Here is a 10,927-nt window from a genome sequence, read left to right as displayed (position 1 = left end):
ACAAAGTCTACACTAGCTCCGGACAGCTTAACAATAGTTCACTCCAGCTCACTCAAGTGTACTCAGCTCACTCGCTCACTCTTAGTTGGGGCAGCTCATTCCTAGGTGAGGTTAGCTGCACAAGCTACTATGAAGTCCACAAGTCCGTATATGCCGAGGAAATTCTACTATGCCAAGAGACGTGATCAAGTATGCTGAGCTCGATCGAGTGGGTATATGTATACGTTGGGAAGTAGCTACTGGAGTCGTGCTACTCGATCGTGTAACGGGATAACTTGATAGAGAGTTCGGTACTCAACCAAGTACGTATGCGACTCGATCGAGTATGTTTTATATCAGTTCTGGGCAGGTTCTGGAGTTGGGGTACTCGATCGACTTTGTGGTTTACTCGATCGAGTAAGTGTGGTTACTAAATCGAGTAAGTTCTTGTGCGGGTCATATTTGCTTTGAGACGTCGGCTATATGCTTACGTTTATCTCCTTAGCTTTTATAGCTCAAAGATATGCCACGAAAGAGATCAGATTTGTACGTTAGGGCTCAAGAGACGAGTGTGGTGGAGATCGCTAAGATGCTTGAAACCCTCAAGAAGATGGGAAAGATAAGGAGGCCAGGGTAGACTTTGCCAAGATGAGCATTACGATATCTCTCTTCAACCCCACTACCTATGTGGGTACAGGTGCGCCGATTTTGCTCGACAACTGGCACCGTGAGATGGAGAATATCTTGGGAGTGGTACATTGTCCGGAAGAGTTTAACGTGGAACAAGCTGCATTTTACCTAAGAGATTCAGCTGGGTAATGGTGGGATAAAGTGAAGGACAGTGCTTTAGACGTCTATAATAAGCAGGGTAAGACTGCAATTCCGTGGTCTCAGTTCAACTTAGCTATGAGGCAGGAGTTCATTGCGGAGCATGTTCGCAGCAAGCTACGTAATGAGTTTGATTCCTTTAAGATAACCGGGGATATGATGGTGACCGAGTACTATCATAAGTTCAAAGAAAGGGCAAGATATGCTGAGGATATGGGGCTAAATCATGAAAATTTAGCACTTCGCTTTGAGAAAGGGTTGACTTATCAGATTCTGGAGAAGCTACCGGTGGGGACTCTTACCGATGTGAAGGAGGCTTATGAGAGGGCTGGACGGGCTAAGAGGTTGGTCGAAATGGCCAAGGAAAAAAAAGAGAAGGGCTCGGAGAAGAGGAAGGCTGAGAGCGATGGTGGTGCCAAATTTAGTTACCAGAGGGGTAACCACAATCAAGCAAGGGCTTTTTCTTCTGGGTTGGTCTTTAGTGGGGGATCTTCTTATGGGGGTGGTCATGATAGTAGCAGCAGCTGGGGTATATCGTGTTTCAACTGTGGCGGTATGGGCCACAAGAGGCATGAGCGTACTAGTGCAGTGGGAAGGGGTTTTCAGAGACCGTCTCAGGGGACCTTTTCGCAGGGACCGACGTAGAGCTATGCTAGCAACCGCCCAGCTAGGTGTTGGAACAACCAAGGAGGGTAGAGTAACAACAATGGTGGGTTCAACCGCAATGGCTGTAATTCTTATCAGAAACCGGCGGCTAACACCAATTAGGTGTCAGCTGCCAAGGCTTCTACATCAGCTAGTACAGTGCAAGGGGGTGGACAAAAGAGCAGTGGAATACTATTTATAATGGACAAGAAAACTACTGAGGATGATGCACACGTGATCAGTGGTACTTTTCTTGTTAACAACGTTTCTACCTTTGTTTTGTTTGATTCGGGGGCATCACACTCATTTGTATCGTCAAGTCATTCTAGGTCTATAGGTTTGAGAGAGTTTGAGTCTGTAAAAGATTAGGTTTTTATACCGTCAGGTGAGTCAGTGTCTTGTGGGAAGCTGTGTAGAGGGGTGTCCATGGTTATTGGGCAAGTTGATCTTCCAGTTGACTTGTTGGAGTTTCCTATGGATGGTTTTGAGATGATAGTTAGGATGGACTGGTTGGGTAAGTATAAGGCTAGAATAAACTGTCACCAAAATAAAGTTTCTTTGAGAGGTCCTAAGGGGGCTAGTGTGTCTTATCGTGGGTTTGTTATCAAACCTAAAGTCAAAGTGATTGCAGCGGTGACATTGAAGTCGTACTTGAGAAAGAGGTGTTCTTTGATCCTATGCCATGTGAAAGATACTAGTATGGTGGAACCGACAGCAGCTGAGATACCAGTGGTGGAGGAGTTTCCAGATGTTTTTCCAGATGAGATGCCGGATTTACCACCGAAGAGAGAGATCAATTTCAGTGTGGAATTGAAACCAGGGATGGGACCGATCTCTAAGGCCCCGTACCGTATGGGTCCTAAAGAATTAGAGGAGCTGAAAAACCAGTTAAATGATTTGGTGGACAAGGGGTACATTAGACCAAGTGTATCGCCTTGGGGTGTACCAGTCCTGTTTGTGAAGAAGAAAGATGGGAGTTTGAGGTTATGTATAGACTACAGGGAGCTGAACAGTGTCATAGTGAAGAACAGGTATCCTTTGCCAAGGATAGATGATATTTTTGAGGAGTTGAGTAAAGCAGGTCTCTTTTCGAAGATTGATCTAAATTCGAGGTACCATCAGGTGAGGATTCGGGATGAAGACATACCAAAGACATCTTTTCGATCGAGGTATGGTCACTATGAGTATGTGGTGATGCCGTTTGGGTTGAATAATGCGCCAGCAGTGTTTATGGATCTGATGAATCGAGTTTCCAACCAGTACTTTGATCAGTTTGTGGTGCTGTTTATAGATGACATCTTAGTCTATTTCAAGACTAAGGAGGTACATGAGGAGCATATACGATTGGTGTTGCAAACTCTCCGTGACAACCAATTGTATGCTGAGTTGTCTGAGTGTGAGTTCTGGTTAAAGAAAGTGGCTTTTCTAGACCATGTGATCTCTAAAGAGGGTGTAGCTGTGGATCCTTGCAAGATTGAGGTTGTGTCTAACTGGGAGGCACCAAAGAATGTGGCCGAGATCAGGAGTTTCTTGGGTTTGGAAGGGTACTATCAACGGTTCGTGAAAGACTTTTCAAAGATTGCCAGACCTATGACAGCTTTTATGAGGAAAGAGAACAGGTTTCGTTGGGTTGAAAGTTATGACACAGCGTTCCAAACATTAAAGGACCGCTTCACCACAGCCCCAGTCTTAACTTTACCTGAAGGGAGTGAGAACTTCGAGGTGTATACAGATGCTATGAAGAACGGGTTGGGTTGTGTGTTGATGCAAAACGGTAAAGTCATTGCCTATGCTTCTAAGTAATTGAAGTCTTATGAGGAGAACTATCCGACGTATGATCTAGAGTTGGGTGCAGTTGTATTTGCTCTCAAAATTTGGAGACACTATCTGTAATACTACGGTTTTCTATGTCTATGGGTACTCTATCGAGTGGGACTTACTCTGTCGAGTAAGTATGTTTTTTCGCAAAATAGTAGCTGACCTGATAGGTACTCGATCGAGTACGTGTGACACTCGATCGAGTAAGGGGCACTCGATCGAGTAAGTGACTTACTCGATCGAGTAAGTGCGTATTACGGGTTGTTTAGTCGGGTTTTTTTAATAATGCGAAATTAATATAAAAGGACTTCCGTAACTATTATTAATCACTTTTACCTTCTTAAACCTTTCAAAAGAAAAGAAAAAGAGTTACGTAGTTCGCATTCATCGCATTGTTAACAAGTCCCAAGGCTAGGATCGTCGGGTTATCTTGTCCTTTACGCCGTTGTGATCGTCGTGTCGAGGGTAAGCTTCTTGTATGATTTTTATAATGTTTTGATAAGTTTGGTTAAAACCCTAATTGGGTAGTTTTGGGGGTTTTGGGTGTATTGTATTATTTTGGTGGTAATTGTATGTATATGTGTTATAGGAGGAGGATTCGTAGAGGAACGTTTTTGATTAGCTGCTGTGACGGTCTCGTGTGATTTCTATTCCAGGTAGGGTTTCCCTACTCAGTATTGTTTACATGGCATTGTTGATAATTGATTGTTGTTGTTGGTGTTGGTGTTGTTGTTGTTGTTGTTGTTGTTGTTGTTGTTGTTGTTGTTGTTGTTGTTGTTGTTGTTGTTGTTGTTGTTGTTGTTGTTGTTGTTGTTGTTGTTGTTGTTGTTGTTGTTGTATATCATATCAGTATTTGATTTGGAATTGGTGATTGTTGATAGTATAATGTGGTTGTTGTATAACTGTCTGTGCTTTGCGAGGTGCGTCCTCGGCTGAGTGGAGTCACTTGCGGGAGTGGCTTCACGCCCCTAATTCGCCTTATGTGGAACCCGCCAGAGAAGGGTTGTGCACATTTAGGAACTTGGGTTTATCGCTCGGATGAGATGAGTGGGGCTTAGGTGGGAATGGTTGCGGCCCCCCACTGGCGGTGTGGAATACTTGTTGCGATGAGTATTCTAGCAGGACTACACACTTTAGTGTGTAGTCAGGTGTGGGGTGATATGATGAAGATTGGTTTGGTTGGTTTTGATTGAATTGTTCTATTGCTTTTGTTGCAGTTGTGTCATTTTGTGTAATCAGTATTGACCCCGTTTAATTGTTTTAAAAACTGTGGTGATCCATTCGGGGATGGTGAGCACTTATTGAGCATGTATGAGTTGATGCGCATGGGATAGCTGGGTTGAGTCACCACCAACTGTTTAGAAGTCTACCGCTGTGTCAAAACATTCTTTCACATTGTTTTAGTAGGTTTGGCAGTTTTAAGGAACATTTGTATTTTACTTTATCATCTTTGGTTTTTAACTTGTATCACGTTAAACATATTTAATAAAGTATGTTTCTTTATTGTCTATTTTATATACCTTGCCTCGGGTAACCAAAAATGGTAGCATTCCCATGCCTTAAGTGGTCCTGGTAATGCACTTGGAGTATTGGGGTGTTATAAAGTGGTATCAGAGCGACGATTTTGAAACCTGTAACTAATGAACCCAATGAACCTAGTGAGTCAAAATAAAATGAACCCGGGTAGGATTTGTTAGGAGCTAATGCAAAGACTTGGGAGACGTCCTAAAGTCGCGACCTCGCCTTACAACTTTGAACCGGTCACTATGGGGTGTGCCTCGGGATCGTTATGTGTTTATCTTGTATGTTGTATATCTATATAGAAGTGTGTTGTGTGAATTGATGGATGAATGCATGTGGAGGATAGGAGATGAGTGGTGAAATATGATGATGATGTGAGTATATATGTTGATTGAATAACGGAATTACATGATAGCTGGTTTATAACGTGGCTTGTTAGAAACATGTGAAGTAAGATGTTATTTGTTGTATATATAAATATCGTATATATGTTTGTCGTTTTGCATATAAGTATAGATGGTTGGAAGTGTTGAGTGGAGCATGCAGGTAGTATACGAGTCAGCATGACTCGATCGAGTAGGTGAGTGACTCGATCGAGTGGGGTGTTTTTTATTTCTGGATAGTGTGTTGTTTTTGGGCACTCGATCGAGTAGGGTTAGCTCGATCGAGTAGGTATGCGGCTCGATCGAGTGACGTTTTGGATGCATTCTGGTTAGGTTCTGGAGTCGAGGTACTCGATCGAGTAAGTGTGTAACTCGATCGAGTGGCCTCAACTCGATCGAGTGGGTTGTGTTACTCGATCGAGTAGGTTCTGCACAGGTCATATGCGTGTTTGAGGTATGGGGTGTGTGTTTATGTTTACCTTTCTCTTATATAGTTTCAAGATGCCGCCAAAGAGGAACGCCTTGTACGCTAGGGCTGAAAACATGAGTATCTTTGAGATAGTTACGATGTTGGAGCACGAAGATGCTCTCACTGATGCTCTTAAGAAGTTCGGAAAAGACAAAGAGGCGGGTGTGGATTTCGCCAAGATGAGTATAAACATTACGAGGTTTAACCCAAAGGAGTACATGGGCACAGGTGCGCCAATATTGCTTGATAATTGGCACAGAGAGATGGAAAATATAATTAATGTGGTTCATTGCCCTGAGGACTTTAGAGTGGAACAAGTTGCGTTCTACTTGAGAGAGGCGGACGGAGAGTGGTGGGACAAGGTTAGAGAGAGCGCTTTGGACTTATATGTGAAACAGGGGTTGTTAGCTATACCTTAGAGTGAGTTCGAGAGAGCTATGCGTCGAGAGTTCGTGCCGGAACATGTGCATAGTAAGTTGAGAGAGGAGTTTGATGAGTTCAAGATGACTTCTGATATGACAGTGGCTGAGTATTATCACAAGTTCAACGAGAAGTCTAGGTATGCAGAGGATATGGGGCTGTACCAGGAGAACTTGGCTTTGAGGTTTGAGAAAAGTTTGACACGTAAGATTATGGAGAAGCTATCGGTAGGAGTCCTTACTAATGTTAAGGAGGTATATGAGCGTGCTGGGAGAGCTAAGAGGTTGGTAGAGATAGTTAAGGAGAATAGGGAGAGAGCTTCTGAGAAGAGGAAGGCTGAGAGTGAGGGTGGTGGTCAGTCTAGTTACAAGAGGGGTGGCCATAACCAGATGAGAGCTTACTCCTCGGAATCGGGGTTTAGTGGTGGAGCATCTTATGGGCGTGGCCGTGGTAGTGGTAGTAGCAGTTGGGGTTTATCTTGTTTTAAATGTGGCGGTATGGGCCACAAGAGACATGAGTGTACCAGTGCTGTGGGCAGGGGTTTTTCAGAGGCAGTCACAGGGGAGTTTCTCTCAGGGTCCGTCTCAGAGCTATGCTAGTAACAGGCCGGCTGGGTCGTGGAACAATCAGGGTGGTCAAAACAACAACAACAACATGAAAGATCATAGATCCTAATTAGACTCTCCAATTAAAACAAATTATCTCATAATATGTCATTTTAGCGATCTATGTAACATGCATGCAAATATAAAAGCTTAAAAATAAAGATTAAGGAAAAACAATTTCCTTACATTGATTTTGGTGGTAAAAATGGGCACAAACGATCGCCTATCTAGTTTGTTCTTGAGCTAAATTAAAATGGATGATCCTCCTTGAATAACCTTCAAAGAGAAAGTCTCCTTCAAGTAGCACAAACACCCAAATAATCTTACAAGTATTAACTAGTTACTTGTAAAATTAACCCTTGATAATATTTATAATATTACTAACAAGCTTAGTGAATATTTATTTTGATTACTAACAAGCTTAGTAAGTGCTATTATTATTTTTAGAGAGAAAGACCAACAACCTTATACATGCAAAATATACAAAATGAAGTAGTGTGTAAAATGAGCAATTGTTGGTCTATATGGAGGGGAAAAACCGGGTGGAGTAGGTGGAGTGAGGGAGTGAACTTGTTTTATTTTTTGTCCAATCTTATATCACATGCAAAATGATCATAAGATAACTTATGGAAGTATATAAAGCAAAGTGAAATGATTATGTTTATAATCATCCACTACACTCCATTTACATGGTCCAATATCCCATTTACAGGTCCATTTTCGTTCTTATATTTGTCGCACAAATACGTGTAAATTTTACTTTAAACATCGATTTATGTTTAAATGCTTCCCAATAAATTTTGTCCAAATCACTCCATAAATATATATGTATCGCTACACATATTATTTACGTACTAATATTAATCACATTAATCAATTAGTACAGTTTTAGTGAATTAACAATAAATTAACTAAAACCCGTCTCATAAAATTTATTATTCAATTATGGCATAATTAAATAATAACAACCGCGCCTCGAGTTCGCAACTCGAAATCTCTCTAAAAATAATCAAGGGGTCAATTAATTAGTTAATAAATCAAGGGACTAAATAAATTGTATCTCATACAATTAATTAGTTGTCAATTGGGGTTCGTTCCTTTAGGTGTGACCGAAAGGGGTCAGTTGATCACCGTCGTTCCACGACAATAACGTCAAATTCTAGTCAGCCAACCGTTATCGATTTACGTTAATCAACTGACGAGGATCAAATAAGTAAATATCCTGATGATATTCCTTTAATGAGATTTATTATGTAAACGCACTATTGTGGAGGATACTAACTCCAACAATCTCCCACTTGTCCGACACAAGGTGTGCGCTACCAATTCTCTTGTCCGTTTTAATCTCCCACTCAATGCAAGGTGTCTTTCTGGTCGCACTTGCACATGAACATATTGCGAGTGGTTTTCTCGATCGGGAGTGTGACTACCTGACCGGAAAAATCTCCCACAGATTACTTCCGAGAGTGGCCACGCATTTATAGTCACAACTCCTCGAGTGGCCTTGAGATATAGTTACCCAACGTGGGTGGACAATTCCTGTATGCCCTATCTATCATTGCCCAATACAGATCATCATGACTCATAAGATGTCCTTTAACCTCCTTTCACGGCACGACCTAGGACAAAAACCAAAGTCACTCAGAAACTGCATTGACTTGGGAGGTTGTTGATAAGACCATCTTTTATTTATTTTTACCCCAGTATTTAGCTCTATTTTATATGTATTATTCACTAACTTTATTGTTAAAGAGCTAATATTTGCTTTCTAGTTCCATTTGTATGGTTTAGCATGTTTTGTAGGTACATAAGCTTTTAGGTGCCTAATTCTACAACATTTGCAAGTACTAGAAGCATTAGCTAAGTAGCTAAGCTAAGGAAGAGAATGCACTAGCACGGAGGATTTGCATGGACTAACAATGCCAAAATGATGGACAAAAATTTAGATGTGCAACAAATACAAATGCAAAGTCAAGCCCATAATTCACAAGTCAACAAATGCTTGGGATGCTAAAGTCACATAGAGATCCTTTCTAAGATGCCAAATATACATTCAACCGGATATTAAAGAGGCATTAAGGAGTTGCATAGTGATTTCTCGAGCATTTAACGAAGAACTGAAGAGAAACGACCCGGATACCCATGCCCCCGATCGGGCCTGGCAACCCCGATCAGGCTTGACCCCCTGTAGGACTTTTACATTATGCCCCTATTTTCTTATAAATAGGGGCCTTAATCCGTCATTATGTTTATCTTATTCTTATATCTCATACACTCTATAATAGCCTTAAGCAATAATTTTCTCATAAGTTTTCTTATTTGTTTTCAATATTGTTAAGCTTTTAGTTATCAAACATTTGGTTCTTAATATATTTAAGCATTTGGTTCTACTTTGTTTCTTCCTGACAAGATCATTTCCATTACGGTATTTCTATTTCTAGTTCACGATTTTACATTTCTATTTAGTTTACGCATAGTTTATCATTAGTACTTTATTCATATCACACTAGTATCATTTTTATTTCATGTTATATCATTTAGTTTATATAATTTCGACAATCATGTTAAGCATTTCTTACAACAAATTTTATAGTTTATATTGCATTATGAGTAGCTAAATTCTTTAGTCTAGAGGCTAGGGAAGCCATGCAAAATCAAATATATAAAATGTTAAATTAGGTTGATATAATATTGTCTAATTGTTTCTATCACATGTTTGCAACGTCACATTTAATCTATGTTTAAAAGGCCTTATTCATCGAATAAGTTTGTTTATTCGTTCTAAAAGTCGAGAGGCATGGAATTGAATTAGACTAAGCAGGTGTAGTAGGACGACCTAGTTATGGATGAGAGTTTCTCAAGGACCCGGTCTATGGTTGACAATAATACCGTAAGGTGGGTGTCTCTCAGCCTAAACAATTAACAATTTTATCATTACCGAGTTTAACATGATCGTATATTTACCTTTGCATGTGAGACCCGACTCCCCTAGACTCCTTTTTATCATATAGTTTTCATATTAATATTTTTTAGCCATCAACCAAACAACAAACAAACCCAAAACGAAATCAATCTTTATAGAAATCTTTCCATAGCATTTCACAACGCAATTCCCGTCTCCTTGTGTTCGACCCCTATTGTTACATTAATTTGTGTCTAGGGTAATTATCTTTGCATAGGTACACGATAAGCCTATCAAATTTTGGCGCCGTTGCCAGGGAGTACGGCTTTATTGCGTTTTGAATTGTCGATTTTTATCTTGTTTTCTTTTGTCTTGAGGAACACTTGTTCCTTGAGACCGTTACTTATCATTTTATAGAAATTGTTGTCTTATGCCCAGGTCCTCTCGTAGTGGAGAATTACTTTCACCGGATTCCGATCCCGAGAAAACCTTTAGGAGAAGACGACGTTTTTGGAAAGAAGTGAAAGAAGCCGCTTCTCCCGTGCAAGTTGAAAGTGCTACAAAGTCTTACCTAGACGATCTAAAAGTTCTTGAAGATGAGGAGGTTTCAATTTCATCATCTTCACCACCACCATCTACTAATAAAAAGAGGGTGAAACTTTCCGATCACTCAAAGCCCACCGCGGCCATGCTTCCGACCGGTATCACAACTACTCAAATTACCACGCCGGACTTCGAGATCAAACCGGCTTTCATTAGCCTTGTGGAGAGGAAGCAATTGGGGGAAGTCCTTTGGAGGATCCCAATTTGCATTTGCAAAATTTCTGCGATTATTGCTCCATGATCCATCAAACGGGCGTCACTCAAGCCCAAATAAGGGAAATACTTTTCCCTTTCTCTTTGAAGGACAAGGCAACCCTTTGGATCAATAGCCTTGACCGCACCGCTATGGGAATCACAAATTGGGAGACATTGGCTCTTGCTTTCTATCAAAAGTTTTTTCCACCAGAGAAAACTCAAATTTTGAGGAGCCAAATCACCGGATTCCGTCAACAAGCTCTTGAGAGCTTATATGAGGCTTGGGAGAGGTACAAAGAGTTTCAAAGGAAATGCCCACATCATGGGCTAGATGGTTGGTTTCTAGCTATAACATTCTACAATGGATGTTGTGCCGAGTCCCGAAGGATTCTTGATTCCGCCAACAATGGGCAGTTTGATCAAATTGACACCGATATTGCTCATGCCACGATCGAATCTATGGCGGTCCATAATGCACAATATGTCAATTCCCGAAGTGTGTCACTCAAAGGTAAAGAAGAATCCTCTGACAAATCCGTCTTGTTGGCTCAAATTGCCT

The 10,927-nt window shown here is 40.9% G+C and overlaps 1 non-coding gene across 1 annotated transcript; it reads right to left on the bottom strand.

The window, feature by feature from the left end:
- Positions 1 to 10,590: 10,590 nt before the first annotated feature.
- LOC141635045 (small nucleolar RNA R71) lies at positions 10,591 to 10,697 on the bottom strand. The gene has a single exon (XR_012539753.1). It is a non-coding gene; the product is annotated as a small nucleolar RNA R71 (small nucleolar RNA).
- Between the last annotated feature and the right edge of the window lie 230 nt (positions 10,698 to 10,927).

The sequence above is a fragment of the Silene latifolia genome, chromosome Y, assembly GCF_048544455.1.
Source record: "Silene latifolia isolate original U9 population chromosome Y, ASM4854445v1, whole genome shotgun sequence".
Lineage (NCBI taxonomy): Eukaryota > Viridiplantae > Streptophyta > Magnoliopsida > Caryophyllales > Caryophyllaceae > Silene > Silene latifolia.
The sequence above is the reverse complement of the archived record's forward strand: the minus strand, read 5'-3'. Positions and strand labels throughout refer to the sequence as shown.